This window comes from Montipora capricornis, chromosome 14, assembly GCF_036669925.1.
Source record: "Montipora capricornis isolate CH-2021 chromosome 14, ASM3666992v2, whole genome shotgun sequence".
Lineage (NCBI taxonomy): Eukaryota > Metazoa > Cnidaria > Anthozoa > Scleractinia > Acroporidae > Montipora > Montipora capricornis.
In genome coordinates, this window is record NC_090896.1 from 19142143 (window position 1) to 19154642 (window position 12500).

The following is a 12500-nucleotide window of genomic DNA, read 5'->3' on the forward strand; positions in this document are numbered from 1 at the left end:
CTCGGTTAGTAAGTTGCTTATTAAATGGCACTCTGTTTCTGATAGCAAAATGCACTTCCGGTGCAATCAATCTTTGTAGCTTTTTATCTTTCAATCTTTTTAGCTTCTTCTGGCAGTTTCACTGTGAAGAATGACAATATTCACAGTTTTTTTTTCGCTGTTTTGGTTGCAAATTATGAATTTGCCGGCTTTGCTCCAAAACAGAAATATACGGCTTGGACCGTTTCCACGGAAATGGTCTGTACTGCAAAATCCCGACCGAGAAACAACCAATCAGAGCGCTGGGATTTGCCCAAGACTGGCTTTGCCATATAATAATATAGATTACTATAAATTGAACGGGTACTTTGTTCAATTTCCGGATGATGTAGATTGGATAAAAACTCTAAACAGCAAAGACATGAGAATAATCAAGTAGACATTCATGCAAAAGAAAATTCACTTGAAAACAATCAATCAGTTCGAGAAACTGCCACAGCTGTAGCTATAATTTTGAGAGGACTGACATCCAGTTTCATACTCATGTTACTTGTCTTACTGACTTAATATACCCAGACAAACCGTGTAAATGAAAAAGAAAATCGACTTAAGATCACGAGGTTTTCAAACAGTTCAATGACTTTTTGGCATAAACAGCCGAGTTGTTCGAAGCCCAAAATCAATACTTACTAACTGTTATTCACCTGGATATTGAAGCTAATACATGTTATGAAACAGAGAAAACAAGTTGCCAGAAACGAATGTTGGTTTTTGTTTGTAAGATTAACGTTCAGTTTAGCATCTCTGAAAAAAGAAAAAAAAAGAGCATACCTTGCAATGAAGTGCCATAAGCATATATGATTCTACGTCATAGACCAGTTTCATTTTTATGATTACGTTTTATGGTTCGGGTTGTCTAAAAAACTCGTTAGCAGCTGTTTTATATGTTTTTGTAGTCGATTTAGATTGCTAGCCAGTGCATAGGCGATTACAGTTAAATACCTGTAAATAAAACTTCTATAAATAATAATACTCGATATGGGATATTGTGATCTAATGAAAGGCCTGCATTGACTGCGAGATATTCCCTCTATTCATTGTTATTGGCTACTTCGCTATTAATGAAATTTCAATAACTGCGAAAAATTCTCTCTATTCTATTATTACGAGTGTCCACTTCGCTGTTAATGAAATTTCATTAACTGCAAAATATCTTCGCTAATCTCTTATTGTGATTGGCTGGTTCGCCATGAATGAAATTTAAATAACTGCAAAAGATTCTCTCTATTCTATTATTACGATTGCCTACTTCGCCGTTCATGAAATTTCAGTGACAGCGAAATATCTTCGCTAATGTATTATTGTGATTGGCTACTTCGCCGTTAATGAAATTGAAATAAATGCAAAATATGCTCTCTATTCTATTATTACGATTGTCTACTTTGCCGTTAATGAAATTTCATTAACTGCGAAATATCTTCGCTAATCTATTATTGTGATTGGCTACTTCAACGTTAATGACATTTGAATAACTGCGAATAATTGTTCTCTCTAGTCTATTATGTTGATTGTCTTCTTCGCCGTTAATAAAATTGCAATAACTGCGAAATATTCCTTTTATTCTATGATTGTTATTGGCTACTTCACCGTTAATGAAATTTCAATAACTGCGAAGCCGTTTCTTTCATTCTATTATGTTTATTGGCTACTTCCCGGTTAATGGAATTTAAATAACTGCGAAATATTCTCTCTATTCTATTATTGCGATTGGCTACTTCGCCGTTAACGAGATTTCGATAACTGCGAAATATCCCCTTTATTCTATGATTGTTATTGGCTACTTCACCGATAATGAAATATCATTAACTGCGAAGTATTCCCCTCATACCACTTCACTGTTACTGAAATTTCAATAACTGCGACATAGTTTCCCTCTGTATTTTGTTATTGACTTACTACTTCGCCATTAATGACATTTGAATAACTGCGAAAAATTCTTTCTGTATTATATATTGAAAGCCTTTGCTGCGAAATTTTATTGTTATCTATAGAGTAGAATAACTGCAAATTTTCCATTTGTCAAAGTACCAGAAAACCAAGCTTCATATCTGAGGATCGCACATGTTTATTTCGTTAGCCCAAATCCCGTTGTGTGATGAATGGAAGATTTGTGCCATGCATATCGTGACACAGACCTGATCCAAGTTTAAATAACTGTGCAAGTTAAGACACTAGTCATCTGTGCGTTGTGGTACTGAGAAACCTGCAAGAACAAAATGTATTTGTAAATACTAAAATAGGGCTATCTCTTCCGACACCCTTTTTTTGGGAATATTGTTGCAGTCACATATGTACGAAATAACTTGAATACGGCGTTCCAAGCTGGTCTGTATCTTTCAAAGATAGATTCCTGGGTTAGAAATGTTTGGGTATTAAGCACTTTGATCACGGGAAATTCCCGTCAGATGTAATCAGTCGCGGAAGCACTGTAAATTACTAGTTGTTTTTATTTATGTCAACTCCCAACTTATCTAAGCATTAACACCACAACAAAATTTAAACTTACCAAGACATGACAAGTTGTCTTGTAAATCAGGATCCAAATGGAGTGAGTGTCAATCATTTCCATGGCATCCTTTCGATGTACCAGCGCCACTGTTATCGGACAGGCCGTGAGTGAAAAAAATTTGAATTTGAATTTTCTTGGAAAATGGTTCTTATAACCTCAATTTTCAGATTTTGGGGAAAACATTTTCACTTCATGTGTACTTTAAGATGGGTGCTTACTTAGAATGGGCGTTAAGACTTAAACACAGTTTATCAGCACTATTCAAAATGGGTGCTTACACCTAAATACGGTGCATGCATGGTTGGATGACTCGGATGATCATCTGAGATGGCTTGCACCCACTGATATAAATTTAGATTATATGGGTATTACCCATTTAGATTGTGTAACACTGGTGTGACCGGAAAAGACTAAAGGCTGAACCATGATCCACTGACTATTTCTTAACAATAGGGCTTAAAAGTCTAGCAACGACAGACACTTTGTGATAAGAATGCCCAAGTGACGCAGCTGTAAGGACCAAGTTTCTGTCATATAACATTGAAAAACAATACAAACTTTGAGTCGAATTGTGAAGTCGCTGATTTGATGAGAATTGTATGCTAACTTCCCGTATTTATATCAGAGAGATTAAGGGGCTAGAGAAAAAAGGGTGGGGTATAGCACTTTGTGCAATTGTCAATAGGCTTTGTAATATTTTCTAGCTTCTCATCGTATTACTTTCAAACTGAGCCCATTTTGATGTTCCTCTCACCATTACCTTATGCGTTAACGTCTCAGGGAATCAATTTTCATAATAAAGCGGTCACAAACTTTTTTAAAATCACAGAGACAAACACCAAGCTAAACCTGTCAAGGCAAACAACCAAGCCAAGGAAAAAGAAAACTTAACTGAAAAAAAAAACTACAACAACAACAACAGGAAATCAAACTAAAAGTCATGGAGTTAAATGGATCTTGCTTAGAACACAGAAAGCGATCTCAATGGACACACTTAAAGTATCAACTGGTGATTTTAGATTGTTGTACCTTCTTATTTATTGACTTATCAAGTACCAATAAGCAAATCACGTCTTTTCATAGAAAGGAAGTGTTATTTTTTATGTATGTTTCATGGTAAATTATGTTAAAAGGAATACCCTTTATTGTTAGTAAGGCAACACTCTATTCGTTTTTGTTTCGTTTCCTCAGAAACGAAACGTATCTTCTTTGACTTCGGGGTTAACTATTTACAAAGTGAGTGATGTGAGTTCAGTAAGTTGTGCACGCGAATACATGTGGCTAAATATATCATTTATTCTAATTCAATCGAACCTTACATACTCGAGTAATGCGATAGCACTGAACTTAGAAAATCAACCGATCAAAACTGGTGAATATTGTAACATCTCCCTTCTTTTTTTTTTTTTTTTTTAAATAAAAAAACAAAATAAATAAAAAATATAATAAGTGATTACAAGATAAAATCAGGGCAAGTCGAAGCTGAGCAAAAGAAAGAAAAGTCCATAGACAGTCACTAAAAACGATTAATGTTCTGGTAGACATAGTCCTCAAATCTAGCAGGTCGCTTAACATTTCGAGAGCTTGTTCTTCGTACTGGTGGACTGTTCGCATCAGCTTCGTAACTGGATGGTTTTGATGCGGTTTCTGGTTGCGCAGTATCTTCCTTAGCTGGTTGGTTAGCATCTTCAGTAGCTTCCTTGAACGGCCTGATGGCTTGCCTGTTTCGCCGGGATACTTCTCCCGCTGTCTCTACCAGGTAGGACCTGTCGGAGAGCTTCTGTACACAAGTTCCTGTTTTCCAGGAACTGCCTCTGTGCGTCGGGGCTAGAAGTAATTCTTGAACAATGTCAAGGTCAGGCAACACCTTCACCTTTCGGTCGTGGTAGGTTTTCGCTAGCTGGCGTTTTCGCTGTATTTTATCTGGCACTCCTTCGGGAACCTCAGAGTACAGCAGGTAGGTTGCTATGGGAACTAGGGTCTTGGTTCTTCTCGACATAAGACTTTGTGCAGGGCTTGTCTGTATTCCGGCTGTAGGTGTATTTCTGCAGTCTAAGAGACTAAGCCACGGATCTTTGTTGTCTCTGTTGGCTTTCTTGAATAGGCCTTTGACTATTTTCACGGCTGACTCAGCTTTTCCGTTGGACTTTGGATGGTATGGTAATGAGGTGACATGCTGGAACTCCCACTGTGTTGCGAACTCTGCAAACTCCCTACTGGTAAACTGTGGTCCATTGTTTGAGACAAGGACATCAGGAATACCGTGACGGCTGAACTGGGCTTTCATGAACTTGATTATGGCCTTCGAATTGGCGTCCTTGAGCGGGCTGACTTCCACAAAGTCGGAGTAATAGTCCACTAGGACTATGTAGTCCTTAGACTGAAGAGTGAACAGATCTGCTCCGAGTCGACTCCATGGTCTATCCGGAATCTTGTGCGTCTGCATTGGCTGTTGGGGGTTGCTTGCTTGATATTCGGCACATACTTCACATGTGGCTAGTGCCTCTTTGATTTGGCTGTTCATGTCAGGCCAATATACTCGGTCCCTGGCGTTCCTGAGACATGCTTCTATTCCAAGGTGGCTGGAGTGCAGTCGCGCTATCATCTCAGATCTTAGTGAGCGTGGAATGATGATTCGCTGATTTTTAATTGTGAAGGGTTAGTTCTTCGCGAAAATTCCAGTAGTCTTGAATGGGGAGAGGGACTTGCTCTTTCACATCTGGCCACCCAATCAGAATGGTGTTCTTCAGGGCTTGCATAGCAGGATCTTGTTCGGTGGCCTTCTGCAGTTGGGACAACCTTTCACTGGTGATCTTGACTGTGTCCAGTGGGTTGATTTCCTCCAGCTCCAGAGCAAATACTTGAAAGTCATCGTGCGGCAGGTCCCTTGTCTGTTTTAGGTATGCTCTTGAGAGGTGGTCAGCTACGTACATTTGAGAACCGGGCTTGTATTTCACTTCTAGGTTGTACCTTTGAAGTCGCAGCAGCATTCTTTGTAATCTGCTCAGAGCATTTAGTAAAGACTTCTTGAAGATGGACTGTAGGGGCTTGTGGTCAGTCTCGACAGTGATGATTTCTCTTCTTGTGATGTACTGGCTGAACTTGGAACAGGCGAAGACGATGGCCAGGCATTCCTTCTCGATCTGGGCGTACCGTTGTTCTACTTGTGACAGTGTCCTTGAGGCAAATGCCACGGGTTGCCCATTTTGGAGAAGTGTGGCTCCTACTCATTTCTCGCTGGCATCGCACTGTACTGTTACTTCTTCGTTCATGTCGTAGTACCGTAGGACTGGATGTTCTGTCACGAGTTTCTTGACTTGCTCAAAGGCTTCATCATGCTGCCTTGACCACACAAAAACTGCGTTCTTTGTTGTCAGCTCTCGTATTGGCTGCGCAATCTCTGACAGGCGGGGGAGGAACTTGGCTAGATAATTGACGAATCCTAGCAGACTGAGCGTTTCTTGCTTGCAGGTTGGCTTGGGCATCTTGCTGACGGCTTGTATTTTGTCGGGATCTGGCTTGAGGCCTTCAGTGGAGAGTACGTGACCCATGTACTTCACTTCTGGTTTACGGAGGTTGAGCCTCTTGCTGTTGAATTTCAAATTAACTTTGCGAGCTCTTTGCAGAAGTGCAAGCAGGTTTGCGTCATGGTCTGCGTTAGCCTCTTCTATGGTATCGCCGGTGCCAGTGACCAATATGTCGTCTCATAGGACTTCCATGCCGTCTAAGTCACCGAGTTGTTCATGGAGCTTGCATTCAAATTCCTCCGGGGCAGCATTGACACCAAATGGCATCCGTAGATAGCGGAATCGGCCAAAGGGCGTCCAGAATGTGGTGAGCTTGCTGCTTCTTTCGTCGAGACTTATTTGGTAAAACCCATCTTTGGCGTCCAGTGTCGTAAAAACTTTGGCTTTACTGAGCTTTGGGAGAACCTCTTCTAGCGTAGACATCTGATACTTCGGCCGTCTTACTGCTTTGTTTAGGTCCTTTGGATCCAGACAGATTCTGATTTTCCCTGGCTTGGCAACAACTACCATACTGCTGATCCAGTCAGTAGGTTCAGTCTCCTTGACTATGATGTTCTTCTTCTCGAGCTCTTCTAACTTAGCTTTAACTTCTTTGTGAAGCGTGACTGCAATGCGGCGGGGTACGTGATGTACTGGCGTGACTTCCGGGTCAACTGTGAGGCTTGCTTTTCCAATGTTCCCGAGACCTTCCAAGACATCTTTGTAGTCTTGGAGAATCTTTTCCTTGGTGAGGTTTGTCTCGTTTTCACATATGCTGTTTACTTGTGGTGTTGGGTTGCAATTTATCTTCAACAATTCTAGAGTTTCGCAGGTCTCTGCGGATAATAAGGGCTTGCTGTCCCCTTCAATAACTTGAAACTTTAGCACGTGCGGTGATTGACCTTCTTTCTGAACATTTAGTGCCACTTCACCAACTGGTTTCATCACTGCGCCATTGAACAGTCGGAGCTTCACTTTGCTTGCTTGAAGAGCCGGATGTCCGGTCTGACAGATAACTGACAGGTCACGATGAGTTAACACATTACATGTCGCTCCTGTATCTAGCTGGCAATCCAATTTAGTCTTGTAGCGTGCGTTAGGATGGGCAAATTCGAGTGAGGTGTACAGCTGTTTTCCTCTTGCTTGTACTGATGAGACTTCTTCGAGTTTGTAGAAAAATTCGTCGGTGTCGGTTTCTTGTTCATCATCTGATAACTCGGTCATCTGTTTAATCGGGCATTTCTGCGATGACCTGCAGACTGATGCGAAGTGATTGGGTTTCTTGCACGCTTTGCATTCGTGCCCAAATGCTGGACATTTTTCCAGTGCATGCCTCTGTTTTCCTCCGCAACGATAACACTGATAGGCCCTCTGTTTGGAATTTGGCTCTCGATGCTTCCTTGGATCCGAAAACAGATCGTGTGTTTTCTTCTTTCCATTGTATTGATTGCGTGACTTGACTTTGTTGTTCTGTCGGCCGGAAATAGCATGGACTTCTTCGGTACTTTTGGTTTCTTCTGATTTCATCGCCTTTAGCTGTAAGGTGGCAACTTCACTTGAACAGCAAATGTTTAAGGCCTTATTGATATCCAGGCTGTCTTCTTTTAGGTTCGATGTAAGGTTCGATTGAATTAGAATAAATGATATATTTAGCCACAAGTATTCACGTGCACAACTTACTGAACTCACATCATGGTGTCAGAAGTTTAAACCACAAGATTTACGGCCAGTACGCCTTCATAATTCGTACAAATTCTCACCAGGACGACAGATCCGCGAAAAAACGACAGTTTAGGTGAGATATGACAACTACAAAAGAGAACGCGACAACGGGCAGCGCCCCACGCATGCTCACATTCACATCGCATTTCCCTATCCCTTCGCCGATGAACGTCAAGGGTGATCTGGTTAATAACTGGGAATTCTTCAAGCAACAGTGGCAGGACTATGAAGTTGCCACAGGCCTCGACAAGCAAGAACAGAAAATACGTTCGGCCACACTCCGCTCCGCCATGGGTAAGGACTGTTTACAAATTTTCCTTAACCTGAAGCTTAGCTCTGAACAGCAACAGGACATGCATGAATGCATCGAGGCATTAGAAGCCTACTTTAAGCCGAAGCGAAACGTCGTCTATGAGCGCTACCTTTTCAATATGTGCCAACAGAATCCGGACGAAACCGTGGATGGTTATGTCAATCGTTTAAGAAAGGCAGCATCGACCTGCCAGTTCGGCACGCTAACAGAAGAACTTATTAGAGATCGATTGGTTATCGGTTTGCGAGATCATGCAACCAAATTGCGACTTCTAAAAGAAAATCAACCAATCAAAACTGGTGAATATTGTAACAGTGAGGTAGAGTGGCCTACCAAAACAGAATTTGTAATTGAAAATCTAAACATTACATGCAAAAACAAACTTGTGAACACGTGAACCTGAGGCATTGCAAAATAATCGTAATGTTGAGAAGCAGAAAAGCGATCATAAATAGGAAGTTTTCACTATCTGAATGCCTTTCGGTTAGATTAAAACGATATATTGTTAAAAAGATTCGAAGTTATCTCTCTTCGTGTTAATGAGTAATATAAACAATCTTCACACGTAGTAATAAACTGGGTTAACGAGAAACCAGTTATTGTAAAGCTAGAACTGCCCAGGTTCATATGTAACACACGTAATAGAAGATTCACAGAAAACGGAATTTAAAAAGTTATGCAGTGGCATTTGAAGGTAAAATAGGTATTGTAGACTTTATTCTTTAATCTGTCCTTCTTTTTAATGATTGAGATTTCTTGACACTCTGTATCAAACTTCGCGCCATTCAGAAAGTTGTCGTCCATATTTCTATCTTTACTTCTCGAGAGTTTCTAGAGACAAAGCTAAATCAATATAATGGACCGAGTTTCCCACACTACTGTATTTGATCTTTTCTCCGGCCCTCACCATTCTGGAAACGAAACACTCTTTCTTTGTGAAATAGTTTCTTGTTGTTGTTTCTTGTATCAACGTACAGACGGAAGCTATCTCTAAAAGGTTTGAATTTAAGATGCGCTTGTTGCAAATGGTGAGCGAAAACCGGAAAATCAAATCATATTATGAGAATTGTATTCTAACTGCTCGTATTCATTTCAGAGAGATAATAGTAAAGTTCACTTACTCATAATAATAAAGTTTATTCTATGAAGTGGTATGAAAGCCTTAAGGTTATGATTTGTTGGTAGGGAGCTGTGTGACAACCAGCTGAACAAACTGCCTGGAGGTGTCTTTGATAACTATACTAAGCTAGAGAAGCTGTAAGTACTTCTAATATAAAGATTTATTAAAGCCTAGAGGCGGAGGTCCCCTCTTATTTATTCTTACAATAATTTAACCTGGCTTGAACCTGAGATCAAATAAAAAACCACTACCTGGGCAGTGGTTATTTAAAAAAAAAAAAACAGCTGAGTTCGATGACTTTTAAGCTTAAGCCCGCAACATGTTTAAGTGATACCGGGCATGAGATACCTTGTTTTGAAAGGTGTCAATTAACCATAACATGGATGCCCAATATCAAAGATGTTCCCGTCAAAAAATGCAGGTTGCACCACAGAGTTTCAGATTGACGTACATTGAAGAGTGGATACCCTTCCAAAATTGTGAATGCATGCAGAGCATGATGCATGCAGCATGCATGCTCTGCATGCCTGCAGCATGCATGCTCTGTATGCCTGCAGCATGCATACAGTGCTTGCATGCAAATTGGCACTTTGTGCATGCATGCAGGGGAATGACTAGTTGCATGCAGAAAAAAAGTGAGACACTGAGCATGCAATTGAAGGAGAAAATTGCATGCATGCAGGAAAATGCAAAATGCTTTTGCTTGTTTAACAAATTGAAAAGTAATCAAAATATGGAGGGGACATAGTTTTTGACTGCTTTAACCCGTTGACACCTCAACGCCCTAGGAGTCCCTTCCAAATCTGATAATAATTTTGAAATTGAGGTTAAAAAAAGTACATTCAAGTCCATTAAAAGTGAATTTAGGGGAAAAAGTACCCGATTTCTCCGAGCGAAGTAGCAGAACACAGTCTGATATTAATTAATGTTTTTTTGCAGTGCGAAATTCAATGAGGCCAAAATTATATTCTCAGTGGTTTCACTTTCACACTCTTCAATTGCTTAAAATAATTATTATATTTCTTGCATGAATTTCAGATTTTCTCAGACGAATTTACCCCAAATCATACAGTGCAAGTACCGTGAACCGGAACATTGGCCAGGTGGCAATTGAAACAAGAGGCGGTCGGCACAGGCAAAATGATGAGATTGTTTTGTCGATTTTGACATCTGCTGATAGTGGCAACATTTAAGAAGAGTGCCATTAACACAACAAATTTTAAGCCTTATTTAACTTAACAAGAACCTAAAATGAACATGTTACAATCACCTATTTACAATATTTTTACAACAATGATTATCATAGAAGTCATTTTTTACAGCATTTAAGACTGTATGAGATAAATTTGTTGAATTTTTACATTTTGAAAGGTTCTCTTTGAGGCTGTAACATTATTTCATTTAGTAACTGCTCCTTCTTTGAGGGCAATAAAAATGTTAACAAATGAAAAAAATGTCACCTTTTTATTCTCCACAGTATTGTTAACCAAGGCTGCTGCCTAAGAAAATTTTAAAGGGGCCCTCATAGCTAAACTTTCTGGGGTAGCATACCCCACCCCCCCCCTTCCTACATTAAGGTAATGGCTCCTTGTTGATACAGTCAGCTAATTGACTTAAACCAGCTGCCTAATAGACAGTACTTCAAATTTTATTGAAACCCCCGAGTTTACATGTATTTACAAAGTAGAAATGAATAATTTCTTGTTTCACATTATGTGTTAAATGAAACAGTTACCTTGAATTAGGGTCAGCCTGTGTTCATCAAACTTCTGCTTAGGCTCCTTTCCAGGTTGTGGCGGAGATCCGTTCTTGGCTGTAGTACCAGAAATTGTACAGACAGATCTTTCAAACACTGTGAACATAGTGATGGCTAGTATCCTAGCAGCCTTAGACACTGAATCAACATTGGCTGCCTTGGATTTGAGATGTTGAGGAACTTCACTCAAAATGTGCTTTGCACTGAAGAGCTGCTGAGGGCAGTTGTGAGAACTTGGCTGCTTTACATTTTCCTTATCATCTTTGCTGTTTTCCTCCACAAATTCTTGGCAATCATTAATGTGATCCACAGGCTTTTTTTCAGGCTTTGGAGAGACTTTCAATACCTGCAGGAAAGAGGGATTTTAAACCATGATTTTTCAACAAATACATTAATAATTTATTGGTTTACTATTATCTCTTATTAAGTACAAATTATGTACATCCTGGCTTTAAAAAATGTTGGAGTTGTCATTTTATTCTCATTCTTAATAAAAACATTCACTTTCAAGAAATCTAATTTCCTAATCTAGCTGACCAGTTCCAGTTTATTGGTTTTTTTTCCCTTTTAGGTGTATTAACCATTGACAGGGAGTTCTGATGTTGACTAAGTGATGTGTCTGTTTAACAAATAGATTTCATTAAGAACAGAAAAAAATTAAATCGCCGAATGTGTCACTGATAACTGTTCTTACCAGATTTTGACTTTTACTGTGATTTATTACTGAATAGATGCATGGAACATGGAATCCATTATTTTGTTTTATACTTTTTTAAAAGGGTGTTTTAACCACCGACCGTTAGCTCAGAAGCCCCCCATCAATTGACTTGTTTAAGCGCTTTGAGTCTTTGTTGGTGCTGAATGAAGCACTATGTATATTAAATACCTCACATCATTATTATTTTATATATTTGTTTATTAATTATTAGTAAACCATTGTTTGACAACACAGCATTGCTAACATGGTGAATTCCAAGCTCTTTACTCTTCGAACCTTGGATTTGGAATAGTTTCCCTCATTAGTTACCTGTTCAACAACAAGACCATGCTTTCAGAGAATGTAGCTATTGTCAATAAATACAGGAAAAGCATACATTGAGAGAGTTTGAAACAGTTTGTTATAAAATATCAAAAGGTAAGCTGAATCACTGTTACATCATTTGTCTGCCTTTTTCCTTTAATGTTTGCAAGTTCCCCTGTAAGAACTGAAATTTCTGCAACCAAGGAGTTTTGATTCAGTTCACCTTATCAGTTACAGCTGTACACTGTATTATTAAATTGTTAATCTCAGATATTGTGTAATTCTAGCATTTTCTGTTTGGCTCACTCAATGTCGGTTACCAGCTCACGATCATATACCGTAATGACCTTACATACAAACTGATTGTGGCAGTCGTTTTGTAAAAACTAAGATAACGTCTTGTCATTCTGTCATAAATTAAGACTGTTCATAAAATTATCATTCCATTTGCCCTAATTGGATATGATCACTGCATGGTTATAGACAACTCATATCCAATGTGCGCTCATGGAAT